Source organism: Rhipicephalus microplus, chromosome X (genome assembly GCF_043290135.1).
Source record: "Rhipicephalus microplus isolate Deutch F79 chromosome X, USDA_Rmic, whole genome shotgun sequence".
In the NCBI taxonomy this organism is placed as follows: Eukaryota; Metazoa; Arthropoda; class Arachnida; order Ixodida; family Ixodidae; genus Rhipicephalus; species Rhipicephalus microplus.
The window spans coordinates 59,412,513-59,425,787 of record NC_134710.1 but is presented as its reverse complement, the minus strand read 5'-3'; the positions used below and the strand labels follow the sequence as shown (position 1 = coordinate 59,425,787).

The 13,275-nt window shown below is 48.5% G+C and overlaps 1 protein-coding gene across 4 annotated transcripts in view; it reads right to left on the bottom strand.

Moving 5' to 3' along the window:
• Window positions 1-13,275, bottom strand: part of LOC119176084 (dnaJ homolog subfamily C member 7) — a 106,218-nt gene that overhangs the window by 57,572 nt on the left and 35,371 nt on the right. The gene's annotated exons all lie outside the window — the stretch shown is intronic.

Genomic DNA, 13,275 nt, shown 5'->3' with positions numbered 1-13,275 from the left:
CAGATGCACACACTGCCATCAGTTTCCCCGACTTTTCCCAGAAGGGTCTGAATTCCTTTACCTTTCCAAGTTTTCCAGGTTGGTAGGCAGCCTGAAAGACACAGTATACTATTCTGATGGGAGACTTCAATGCCAGAGTAGGCAAGAAAGAGTATGGAGATCATGCAGTGGGGGAATGTGGCATCAGCTCTAGAAATGACAAAGAGGAGTTAGTAGTATAGTTTGCAGAACGAAATAATTTACGGATCTTGAATACCTTCTCCAGAAAACGAGCTAATTGCAAGTGGAAGTGGCGAAGTCCTAGTGGCAAAACTAAAGATGAAATAGACTTCATTCTGTGTGCACACCCAGGCATTGTACAAGATGTAGAATTGGCAAGATCTGATGCAGTGACCATAGGATGGTAAGAGCTCGTATTCGCTTATATTTAAAAAAGCAAAGACAAAAACTGATACGCAAGAAGCCAATTAATAAACTAGCAGTGAGAGGGAAAGTAGAGGAATTCAGAGTTTTGCTTCATAATAGATTTGAGGCACTACACGAGGTAACCAACGTTAGCGTTGACACAGTGAACGATAATCTTACTAGTATCATCAAAAAGTGTGCCATGGAAGTGGAGGTACAGTCACTAGACAGAACACAGGCAAACCATTTCTGGAGACGAAAAATCTTATCAAGAGAAACACTGCAAATGAAATAACTAGCCGCTGGTGGAGCCGAACTCGCAAAGCATGCATTCCGCATGCGATGCTCCACCAGCTGAGGTGCGCTGGCAGAGCATCGTTCCCCAAATCACTTTATTTTTGTTTGTGTATCTCTACGTGTAAACCTGGTAGCACACCAGTGGCATCGGTTAACATTCATTGTGCGCCCACGCGGCAAATGTGCCGAGAATTCGTTCAATGCGGCCCGCGCTTATAGGAAACCAGCTACCACAAGCATCAAACTTTCCGAAGCTATTACGAAATACGCAAAATGAGCTAATCAATTCCGAACAACCGACCTGGTTCGCCGCTGTCGCCCAAGTTCGATATCACACGGAGTCAGCACGGTGCCGCCAAGGTCCGCGGTCAGCTGGGTCGGTGCGAAGCAAAGCAACTACAGCTGCGCGAACTTGAGACTGAAGACATGGTCGTCTCGAGGACCGTTTTCGGTAGCCGCGTCAGCTGTCGTAGACGGCGCACGAGGCTGCAGCGGTATGGGGTCACGCAATGGCGCAGCACACTCGAACTTGAGCGTCACCACTTTCATATTCGACCCCTTAAATTTAAATGTGCATAAAGGCCAGATAAGAACTTCTTGGTGGTGCGTATACACGGAATAGTTGCTTATATCGCGCACGAATTGCGGTGGCACCGACTGGAGCGCCAACACGAAACCTCCACGGCCGAATCTCTCCGCCACGCTGGAACACTTGCTGGCAGACACAAAGTGGGGAAATTTGGCCGTATCAGAGTCACTGTAGGGTCGCGCTGTTTTGAATCCGCGATACAATGTGTCAGGGACCCTTTCGAAGGGCGGCAGAAGTTTGAAGGCATCGACGAGGAGACACCAGAGAGACTTATATTGAAAGTCGCGCCAGCTGGGTTCCGTGTCCCGCGCAGAGCGGCATGCGCTGTTGAATCTGCGACACACATTGGGCCTCTCGAGAGTGTAACATACCACTGCAGTCCAGCGAGCTTTTGTTATACCACACTCGTCGTCGCCTGCATCGCGCGGAAATCGAGACTCCTGGTACAGGCGCTCGGCTTCCCGCCACGATTCCGCAAAACGACGGTCACGCGCACGGTCTTCACCAAGGAGGCTCATCACTTGACGACTATTCAGTGATTCAGCTTTACGCAAATAAAACTGCAGTCCATTGTAAGCAGCGTTTTCTTCGTGAACATAAAAGTCTTCATACACATAAAAGCTGCGAATGCCGACAGAGCATGCCATGTGACTGAAGTTCCGTTTTCACAAGGAGCGTTAACATGCTCGTTACGCGATCTCCAACACCGGCCGCTGCGCCCTCTTTCCACAGCAGACACGGGAAGAGAGGGCGCAGCCGGGCACGCATCACCTTTCATATGAACAATTGTAGGTACAAGCGCCGCCGGTAACTTCATCGGCAAACTTGCCTCCCATCGGCGACGGTATAAACAACACAGTCACGCGGCGTAGATGCCTCACCTACTTTCATCTCAGTGAATACAGAAAGCAACAAAGGCTTGAACAGTTCAGCTCAGGACACGCAACACTTTGACTTCGAATTAAAATTAGGAAAACCGATTAAAGGGGCCCTCTAACACTTTTCAACTCCCCATTTTTTACTCGTGGACTGCATAGACTGACGCACGGAAAAATCAGTGCAGCAAGAACGGCAGCGATAGCGGCACGCAGTACGAAGTTATTCAATTTAAAAATTCAAAATACAAGAAAAAAATGCCTACCCTCAACTCAAATTTCGCGCGGTGACATGACCACGTTTCACTCTCTGCTGTGACGTTGCAGGGAGCCTCCAATGACATGAGCTGAAAGCTCTTACGTAGAGGAAGTTTGTACACCATCGTTGCCTGTTCAGTCAAGTGTGTTTATGACGCTGTTGTTATAGCAACAGGCAACGTGGTGCCCGACCACGCCGTTTTGTTTACGCGGTCGAACAGCTGGGTGAGGCTGGTAGAAATGAGCCTCCCCGACTTGTCAGAACTCGAGCAGGTCCTTTTGCTTCGGAGCGAGGCTTTACGCGTCCTGTGATAGGCTGCGCTCATCGTCGTCATTTCCGCCCGCGTAGTTCTAGCGAGCGTCACTGTGCGCGGACGCGGTCGGCAAAAATGAGGTTATTGCACGATTAAAATACTAAATGATTTCATATCGGTGCTTGAACCTATGCTAAAAGTATCCCCGGCCATCGGTCTACGCAAAACACATACAAAAAAATAAGTGCTTCAAAAGTGTTGGAGGGCCCCTTTAAGCGCGTGCGCGCGCACACAAAATGAGTTAGTCGAGACAACGTGGTGAGTGAGGGCTTGAATTCGACCGCTTACAAGTTTCCACAGACATCAAGCAAGGTGGGTTGCGTCCTCGTGCTTAGCACTATTGCCGAGAGTGCTTATGACTATCGCCGAGAGTGCATATTTGTGTGTTTGATCTGCCCAGTGCCTCCTCTATAACTTTAAAATCGCGACACGAAACTAGCAGCCGCACCTGCACAACTGATGCGCGGGCAGCGAGCGAAAGCGGCGAAAGACCGCGAAACCCTGTTTGGGTGGCGGCGCCTGGCGGTGAACGGTTGTACTCGCGCCGACGGTCGCGCCTTTTGTTCTCTCCATCCACCAGGCACTGAAAGTTATGGAGGAGGCACTGATCTGCCGTATTTGAGAATACATTTTTGTTTTGTTTATGAACTCTCGGCTCTGACACGTTCTTTGGGCCACAGCCGGCGTTCGCTGGCGCGCCAAATAGCACCAAATGTAATCTGTCCGTGTTTTCTTGGTGCAGTTTGGGGGGGGGGGGGGGGGGGGCTGATACGCCGACCCTTAGAATTAGACCGGCGATTGCCTCCCTAATTAACGGGACTAGTGACAGATACCCTACCGGAGATTTAAAACACTGAAGTTGCTTGAGAAAATTTTCAACCAGACTCACTTCCGTCCGTGCAGCTAGCGTCTCCCGGTGGGGGCAGGACAACTCTGCGTCGCCGCCTCCTGTGCCGACCAACACCGAGACAGCCGCCGCCGAACGCTCTGCAGGCGATGTCTTCTCACGCGGTCGCAGCGAGCGGGGGCTTCATGACGCGCGCAGAACGACGGTGGGCAATCGGGATTAGATGACCTGCCTACGAATGCGATTCCATCCGTTCTTGCGTAGTGTTCCTGCATTTAAACAATAAGAAAACGCATTCCCACCTCAGCTGATACGAAGCTAAGTGCCGCACAGTCGAATATCGGCGCGCCTGATGCATGCCAGCCATAAACTGCGGCGCTTCGCGCTTGGCGTTTTCGTCAGGTCTCACTGATTGTACACGACCTTTGGCAGGCAGAATAAATTTGTGCACACTGCCTCCTGGCCCTTAGTCGTTTTCATACTGTGGTTAGAGCATCCACAGAGCGATCGTAGAGAGATCCCACACTTGTCATGTCTATAGCCGCCTGGGACACTTGACCACTTCAACGTCACCTGTAGAAATCGTCTCTGGTGGTGTGCACTGGCTGTTCCGCGGTAGTCGATCTTGTATGAAGTGGGGTCGGGGTTTGAGTGGCTTGTCTGGCCCAACTGACGGACATTCTGGGGGCCGACAGTGGCTTTGTCGGGTTGGTCGCTGATGGCCTTGGTAGCGCTGTGACGGCCGTGGTCGTGCTTTGGACGTAAGGGAGCGACGCTTTAACCGCAGCGGCATGTTTTCGATGTCTGCAGCCGTGTCGGTTTCTCGCGCCTTGATCAGAGAAGCATCGTTGAATCAGTTGAAAATGCCTCTGCGAATGCAAGTGCTCGCTGGTGTGTGTCTGGGATACACTGAATACATCGAAACCGGAGTAATAGATGTGGCAACTTTGTTGTGGGAGCCAACAGTCTGGCCATCGGCGCGCACTGACACGACTGCTAGGCCCCTGTATCAGAAGTTTGGTCTTTGCTCAGCGCAAGGTGACCACTAGCGCATTCGGCCAATGACTGCACTGAACATCGCATACGCAGCTCCGGCAGGTCTGCGGGCATAATAATGTTGATCGTTGGCACGGGCCCCCCAGGCTTCCGAGCGTGTAGCGTGTTCACAATTAGAGTAGGTGTCTCCACGTTCCAAGGTGGTGATGGGCTTCCGGCTCACGTCATCGATATCTCTGGCGGAGATGCGGCTTTAACTCTGTCAAGATGTGTTGTGCAACAGGTATCGTCGTGGAGTTGACACCTGTAGTGAAGATGACCCCTTACGGCTAGAATCGTTTGCCACAGGACTTTTCACGAGTCTGTCAGTGGAGCAGTCACAGGTCACAAATGTACAAGGGTGTCACTGCCCCTCACAAGGTTGATATTTGCTGAATGAGAAGCGGGGGGGGGGGGGGGGAGGCTGATGGATCGACACCTGAGTCGCACTGTCGAAGATGTGTGCCTCATAACTCTGACGCATGGTTGAGACTTGATCGGCAGGAAAGGGGTCGCAAGCATTAAAAAAGCGGGCGAAAGACACTCGTCAATCTCGCACACCATTCTGACCACTATCTCTGTCTGACGCCTTCATAGGCATGCCATGCCTTGGCGGCGTCCCGTAGGAGGTCAATGGCTATATATATATATATATATATATATATATATATATATATATATATATATATATATATATATATATATATATATATATACGTAGTTTACTGATCAAGACAAGCGCGCGCCTAGCTGTTCAGTGCACATTCACTAAAGGTTGTTAAATCTTTGTGGCTCTGTGCACGGTATATACAATCACACATAACTATACAATCACCAGCGACGGTCCTGTGTGCGATAATATTATGTCGACGTTATTGAACAAACATTGGTCATTAAGTCGGAACTTGCCCCTTTCCCGAGTCACACCAGCACCTACAACTCAAGACTCCTCTTACTGCGATACAACACGACTTGCGCCCTGCCGGCGCCCATCCAAGCATGATTATCTGATTGATTGATATGTGGGGTTTAACGTCCCAAAACCACCATATGATTATGAGAGACACCGTGGTGAATGGCTCCGGAAATTTCGACCACCTGGGGTTCTTTAACGTGCACCCAAATCTGAGCACACGGGCATACAACATTTCCGCCTCCATCGGAAATGCAGCCGCCGCAGCTGGGATTCGAACCCGCGACCCGCGGAAGCATGATTATCTTAAATTTGATAATTTGATGCTGCTTTGCATTTCTAGGATGAACGGTCGATTTACTGCCGAAGCAGCCATTTAAACAGCTGCTCTGCAGTAATAATCTCATGTGTTTGCGAATGCCAGAGTGGCAGAAATGGGCGATTCTCACACATATGCTCGTGTTCACTCTCATTATCGTTGCACTGCAGAAAAAAAAAATCTTAAGGAATAGGGCGCACGTGCCCTCCCCTTTAGGACTTTTGTGAAAGCTAACGTCCATTTCACGAACGGACGAAGCACAACGAGGCACAGAGCAGTACGTCACCGCTACGCGTCACTGGATCGTCACGGGTATGTGAAGCCGCGACGGTGATGCGATCCCCATTCACGGCGTCGGCCGCGCACACTCAACGACGTGACATGCGTCGTACATCACCGCGCCGCCGATGAGACACCGCGACGTTTGGCTAGCTGTATCTGCATGCTTGTAGATGCTAAAGAAAGGCACGCTTATTGAAATTGCGAAACACCTGAACTAATGTGTATCGAACAGCGGAAACTACAGCTGACGACCAAGAACATCCATCCATAATTTCACTTTCTTGCCAGCAATGTGGTCGGCGGTACGATCAGTCATCTGGGAGGTTTCTTGACCATGACGTTTGGGCTGCAACTAATCGACTGATATGTGGGGTTTTACGTCCCAAGGGCTAAAACAAAATCATAACTGCGCTCGAAAACATTCGTTGTGGGCGTTAGGTGACCCTCGTGTTCGTTCGACAATATACCCGCCAGAAGCAGACGATCCGCGCCGCAGGAGAAATATTTATCCAAACACGGAAAATATTTATCCAAAAACGGAAAAATATTTATCCAAACGTTCGGGATAATTACAGCAAAGTAGCCAAACCCCACTTTGACGCAGAAGATATCGGTACGCGCCATAAGTCTCGTGTTTTGTTAAGCCAATAGCTTACTCCGTGGCAGAGAGCTCATCGCGCAAGGCCATTTAAAAACTACAACAGCGGCGGGGCCGGAAAGAGATCGGATAGAGCGTGCCGCCGGTTGAATACTGCGAGTGCCACCTCTATGCTGAATATATGATGAAAAGATGCGAGATGGCGGTACTTGGAGTGTTCACTAGATGAACGTACGGACGGACGGATGCACGGACAGGCGGAAGCAAGAACAAACGGACGGACGCTTCACCCCACTCATCATCATGCACTCCGTGGATATGCTGTAATTTTTTTTTAGCGCTGCTTCTAGTTGTTCGCATCGTGAACCGACTCAGCCAAACCTACAAGTTGTTGGTCAGGTGTCCTCGTAAGGAAGGTCGGCCCTTTACGGTGACTGGCGTCGATGTTTGCAGCCACCAGGGAAACGGAGCAGCTGCTCGCAGCCCTCACTCGTGGGATCTACCTCGCACCAATGTTCATCTACTGCGAGGAGTCGACCGCCTGACGACTCGACTGGCATCGAGGCACGTACAGCAGTCACGAGAAACGCACACACATTGTCAATAATCAAGTGATTGGGGAAGGCAATCGCCGAGCACAGAGCCAAAAAAAAGAAAAACGTATCGGCTCCCTTAAACGCACCACGAAAGCTTTGACAGTTGAGAGCATGCCCCATTAGTAGAATCATTTCACACGCACACATACAGTATCGTCCACTGTTAGGGTGAACGAGCGAGCGCGTGGCCACGACGGAGTGGAGGGCAGCTACTCAGATTACCCGTAGCGCGCTCTAAATAGGTGGTTCGACTGAATAAGGTTGGAATGACGAATAAAGGTTCGACTGAGTAAAGAGGTGGTTCGACTGAATTAAAGTTTCTTCAGGTATTTTACATGTCTTACATTAGCGTTTGTTTATGTCCTCTACAGTTTGCTTCATTTGTCGGACACGCATATACTTTATTGATTTCGTTGCCTGCGCAAATTTTCGCTCATTTATGCTTTCCTGTACATGTTTTGCATGTAGAAACTTATTTATGCTTAATTTCTTATTGACTCTTTACTTTACACTGAGCACTGTGTTATTTTGGTGGGTTTTGGGTTTACAGGGTGCAGGCGCTTTGTCAGGCTTTTATGCCTTTTCGCCAGTCCCCTAGGCAAATTGTACCTTTCTTCTTTTTTTTTTTTGCCCGAAATAAACTTGAACTTCAATTATGGTAATACTGATTTTCTCCAGAAATGGTTTAAGCAAAAACGCAATATGAAAAAAAAAAACGTTTCAGGAACACTAACACTTCCCGTTAAGACCACCTCTCCCTTACCCGACAGCCTCAATCGGTGACAGAACATTCGCGAGCATTTTGCTTCATGGCGAGAAAACAGATAGCAAAAGCGAAAACGTAGTTTGTATTATCACCGTCTACCGAGCGGCAGCGCTGCTGCAAATAAAACCATCAAGTCTCGTGCTCCATTCTGCAGCAGCAGTTTGGCGATGGATCAGTACCTCTCGGAGACGCTGATTTTTGCATGACGCCTGGCGTGACACGGCATAATCAGCGTTCTGCCCGCTGTCTAATCCAATGAGCTTGAGACGAGTGTGATACCCACGATGTTGATTGATCGAGAATACGGCATCACTTTGAGAAAACACAAACTACAGCACGGGCGGTGGAGAGGGCTACTCAAGATTCAAGACATACCAGTATCCATCTTCAGTGGATGGAAATCACGAAACAGGCACGAAAAGAAAGACATGCTGACTTACTTCGATAAAGGAATTTAGACAGTGCGACCAAAATCCAATTCGCGAACAAAGTCTGGATCGCGTATACAGTGGCCAAGGCCGCCCCGAAGTGGCGGCCTTGGCGAGGAATAACAAAGAAATGAATAGCCCGGATGTAACGGCGAGTCGCCCCCTCGCGAGACGCGAGCTTTACAGTTCTGGCAGAGCGGAGGATGAACGAGCGCGTATGCAAAACAGACGTTAAGAACCCGAACACTGCGGCGCTCTTAGCCACCAACGCAAGTAAAAAAAAATGCAGAGCCTCGGCGACACGTAGAGTCGATAAAGTGGCGCGGACGCGAAAGGAACTCACGGACGACGCGAACACGAGACACCTCCCAACAAAGATGAACACCCAGACATCCGGAAATACCAAGAGTCGATGAAGCGCCCGAGTAAAGTAATGATTGATTGATTGATATGTGGGGTTTAACGTCCCAAAACCACTATATGATTATGAGAGACGCCGTAGTAGAGGGCTCCGGAAATTTTGACCACCTGGGGTTCTTTAACGTGCACCCAAATCTGAGCACACGAGTAAAGTAATGAGGCGAGTTTGAAATGTGCAATGGTGGCAACGCCTTCGCGAAGAGTCGTCACGCAATTCTGACAGTCACCAACGGACCCATGTTATCATCTTAGACAAGGGTCTCAAACGCGCGGAGAGCGGGCTGCATGCAGCCCGCCAGGTCATTTTAGTCCCGTATTTTTTTTGTTCATTACGATGGTAATATATGGTCGCTCTCAACGGGTTTCTGCCGTCCGTCTAACCATTGCCGTCCGTGTAACCGTTGCCGTCCGTGTAACCGTTGCCGTCCGTGTAACCGTTGCCGTATAAAGTCCACGTTGATAACATGCCCCCGCGCATAGTACGCAAGTTCTACCAGCGGGTAAATGCGAGCGAGTGGGGGCGTTGTACGCCACTGCAGCAGAGATCAAACGAGCTGGCCCACCTCCGTTGCGGATGCGATAAAGGCCCGCCGCGAGTCAGAGTAAACGGCCAGCCCGTCTCTATCGAGCATCAAGGAACGCGGAAAGAGGGAACTTGTTCCAGTAGCAACTACACAGATTTCTTATTGTCTGGCCATTGTCTCCTTTATTAAGATGCCTGACGAATGGGTCGTGCTCCCAGCGGAGTCGGCCTGCCTGCAGCTTTGATCTTCCACCCCCGAAAAAAAAAAACATTAAGGAACGCGAAATTCCCGTAGAAATTCTTGCGACCTACGCAGCTATAGCTGCTAAGTAAGAGGCGCTTTGCACTAACACAGACAAAATTCGCATTTGCTGTGAAGGCCCCGATCCGTGAACATTTGCGGGTGGGTATATGTTTACGTACGTATACGTCGACGGTCAGGTATGGGAAGCTAGAACTTTGCCAAAACACGCGCTCGGGTAACACAGTAACGCTGACAATGAATACGTCAATCAATCAGTCAGTCACTTCTTTCTCATTGGGAATTGAGAAATGGGGGGGGGGGGATAACGAAAAAAAACGTGGCTGATTCCCTTTTTAGGAATCGGTATAACACGAAAGTGAAACGCGTCTTCACCGAGGTAGTTGAGCGTTTGTTTTGCTTTTCCCCACAAGGGCGAAGGAAGGAATGATATGGAAATAAATTGAAATTTCACGCTAAAACCGGCAAGCAGCTCGAAACTTACAGAGCGCACCCAATGAAAAGAAAAAAAATGCACGAAATGAGCATACACAGCACGAACGCGGACAAACAACCGTGTCAGCTAGACACTTAAATCTCGCTGCTCAAACAGAAAGAAATACACACGAGACGAGCGCACAAGTATACACTGGACAAGCGCGAACAGCTGTTACAATTCTTGCTTCATCGTATGAGCAGCGTACGACTTTCGTAAACGCCGCCGCGGCAGCGAGCGAAGCGACCTTCCTCTTCTCCTGAATCACGAGTCAGATCCGATAAGCCATGGAGCGCGGAGTCCGAGAGACCATGCCCCGCGGAGGCGGGCGCTCACTGAAGAAACGCGAGAGGCGCCCAACGCGAGGCCGTTGCGCCATCTCGCTACTGATAACGAAAACGCGGTGAAGTTGAGGAACTCTGAGGACCGCCAACGGTATATGGTGTATATAAATGGCTTGCCGTTAGCCATCCTGACAACGTAAGCTCCGTTGCATAGTGACTTGCGTCGCGCGCAGCAAAATGAGCGATCCCTGGTTCGATCGCCCCACTACAGATATCTTCTTTCTCGTTTGTTTCCTATGCAACCTCAGTGTATATTTTACTACGTCATATCCGTGACGAAAATACGTCAGCGAAGCCGTGGTGGATACCAGAATAAAGCGTTTTCGTGTTAAATAAAGCAACAATGCTGCGGCTTGACAAAGCTCCGCTCCCCTACAAAGTGCAGCAACTAAATGAGCCACACAACAATAAATGATTGTGCTGTAAATTAAACATATTTGAACTGAATGCACTTTGACAGGAAGAGGCAAATATAGCGGTAACTCGGAAAAACATGCAAGGATCTGGTCTTCATAGATCATTATTTATTTATTTATTTCAACATACTGCAGCCCGCCGGACTATCGCAGGAGTGGGCAAATACATACATAGAAGAGCATAACAAGTGCGCTCTACATCAATGGTTAGTAATATACAATAAAAATTCATCCAGTGATAAAGATCGAACGTAACCCGGCAAAGACTTTCACAATTCAATAGAATGAACAAAAAACAATATTTAAGCGCCACCGTACGATGAACGAAAGTAGACATGTTTAACTCATGGTAATTTCGGGTGGTCGTTGGTCTAGCGTGTGCTATATATTTGCTGAGTAGAGGGAACCGTGGGGAATTAATTAAGGTATAAAGAAACTTCAAACATTCAACGTGTCGACGGGAAGAGAGACTGGTAAGCTGTAAGATAGGAAGATGGGAACTTGGTGAAAAATACCTGTCAAAGCGACGATAAATGAAGCGTACAGCTTTCTTCTGAACAGATTCTATTTTGTTGATGTCCGAAATCTTGTGTGGGTTTCACACAACAGATGCATATTCCAATATTGGACAAACCAGTGTTTTATAAGTGAGGAGTCGTATACTGAGAGGTGCTGAACGTAAAGTGCGTTGTAGGTAGCCTATAATTTTCTAAGCGCACGATTGCACATACGATCGATGTGTTGAGACCAAGATAAATCCTGAGTGAAAAGGAGACCTAGATATTTGTATTGTGAAACAATGCCGAGAGGGCAACCATTAACGTAGTACACAGTGATACACAATTATAGAGATAATGAAAACACGCACACACGCGGCAATCGAAAGTAATGGTACTTATAACACATAAGTTGCTAAATAAGCCAACAAAGATAGCAAACTAAAAACTACTACTACTTCTAATAATAATAATAATAATAATAATAATAATAATAATAATAATAATAATAATAATAATAATAATAATAATAATAATAGCTGGTTTTGCGTGAAAGTATTCGTGTTTTACCATCTACGTAGTTTTTTATGCTTTGTCGTTTTGCCATACCCTCCTCCTCACCTAATGCTCCTTTAAGGTCTGTAGGGCGGTAAATAAACAAATAAATAGTAATTAAATAAATGTGATATCATTATCAAGTACACTGTAGCTGAGGGCTCCGGGAATTTCGACCATCTGGTGCTAACGAACACTGTGCTTCCATCAAAATCGCGATCGAAATGACAACGAACTTTATACTGCAGGGGAGCAGACAACTTCAATGATCACACGGCAATAAGGAAAAAAAAAACGCAGCAAACGAAGTCAGCATTCTAAAATGCAAGCTGGACGCTTCAGCAAGAAACGACCGACGATGCGCAGCGCCGGGCGTATGGTTGGTGCGCACACACAAGCTGTTGGCCCATGCGCGTGGAGACACGCAAGAGACCGACCGAAACAGCAAAACAACGCTACAGATATACATGTATCCTGAACGGTATTCCAGTGCGTACTGTCCTGCCTGTAGAATATTAGCAACGTTCAAACAGGTGTTGCGCGAATGTGAAGTCATCGGCTCCGCCTTCAACGAGGACAGGTGAGCAGCGAGCCCCGAACTTAGCTATCAAACCCTGGCCCTCCAGAGTGCCCGCGCCAAGCTCGGCTTGGCGGTCCCGACGGGGGATTAGTCGGGGAGCGGAGGGGGGGGGTCTCCCCTGCGTCATCATCTCTAGACCAAAATAATGTTTCAATAATCATCGTCGTCATCATATGCCACAAAAGAAAGCTTGCTGAAACACTGCGCTCGCGACGAAACCCGGTTGGCTTCGCTCAACAACAACAAAAAATCACAGCATATCCACGGAGTGAATGATGATGAGTGGGGCGAACCTTCGAAGGGTTTCAACGGTAAACCGTGAATAACCCCGCTGGCCGCGTCCGTCCATCCATCCATCTAATGAACACTCCAAGTACCGCCATCTCGCATATTTTCGTCATATATTCAGCATGTACAAGTACCGCCATCCAGTGGACATTCCAAGTACTAAAACGAGAGGTGGCTACTACATACAGGAGACGCACGACCCACGCTTTAAGGAGCTTCGCCCCTAAAAAGACACGTCGAAACGCCCACAACACGGAAACCTATAGAGCCTTCTCTAAAAAATCTACAACGGCCCATCACGCTTCTTACATCATCGTGAAGCCATGCCGCAAGCAACAGCGTCCGGAAGACCGTCCGACTGCTCGGCACCAACTTCGAACTTTCTTCAAAAAA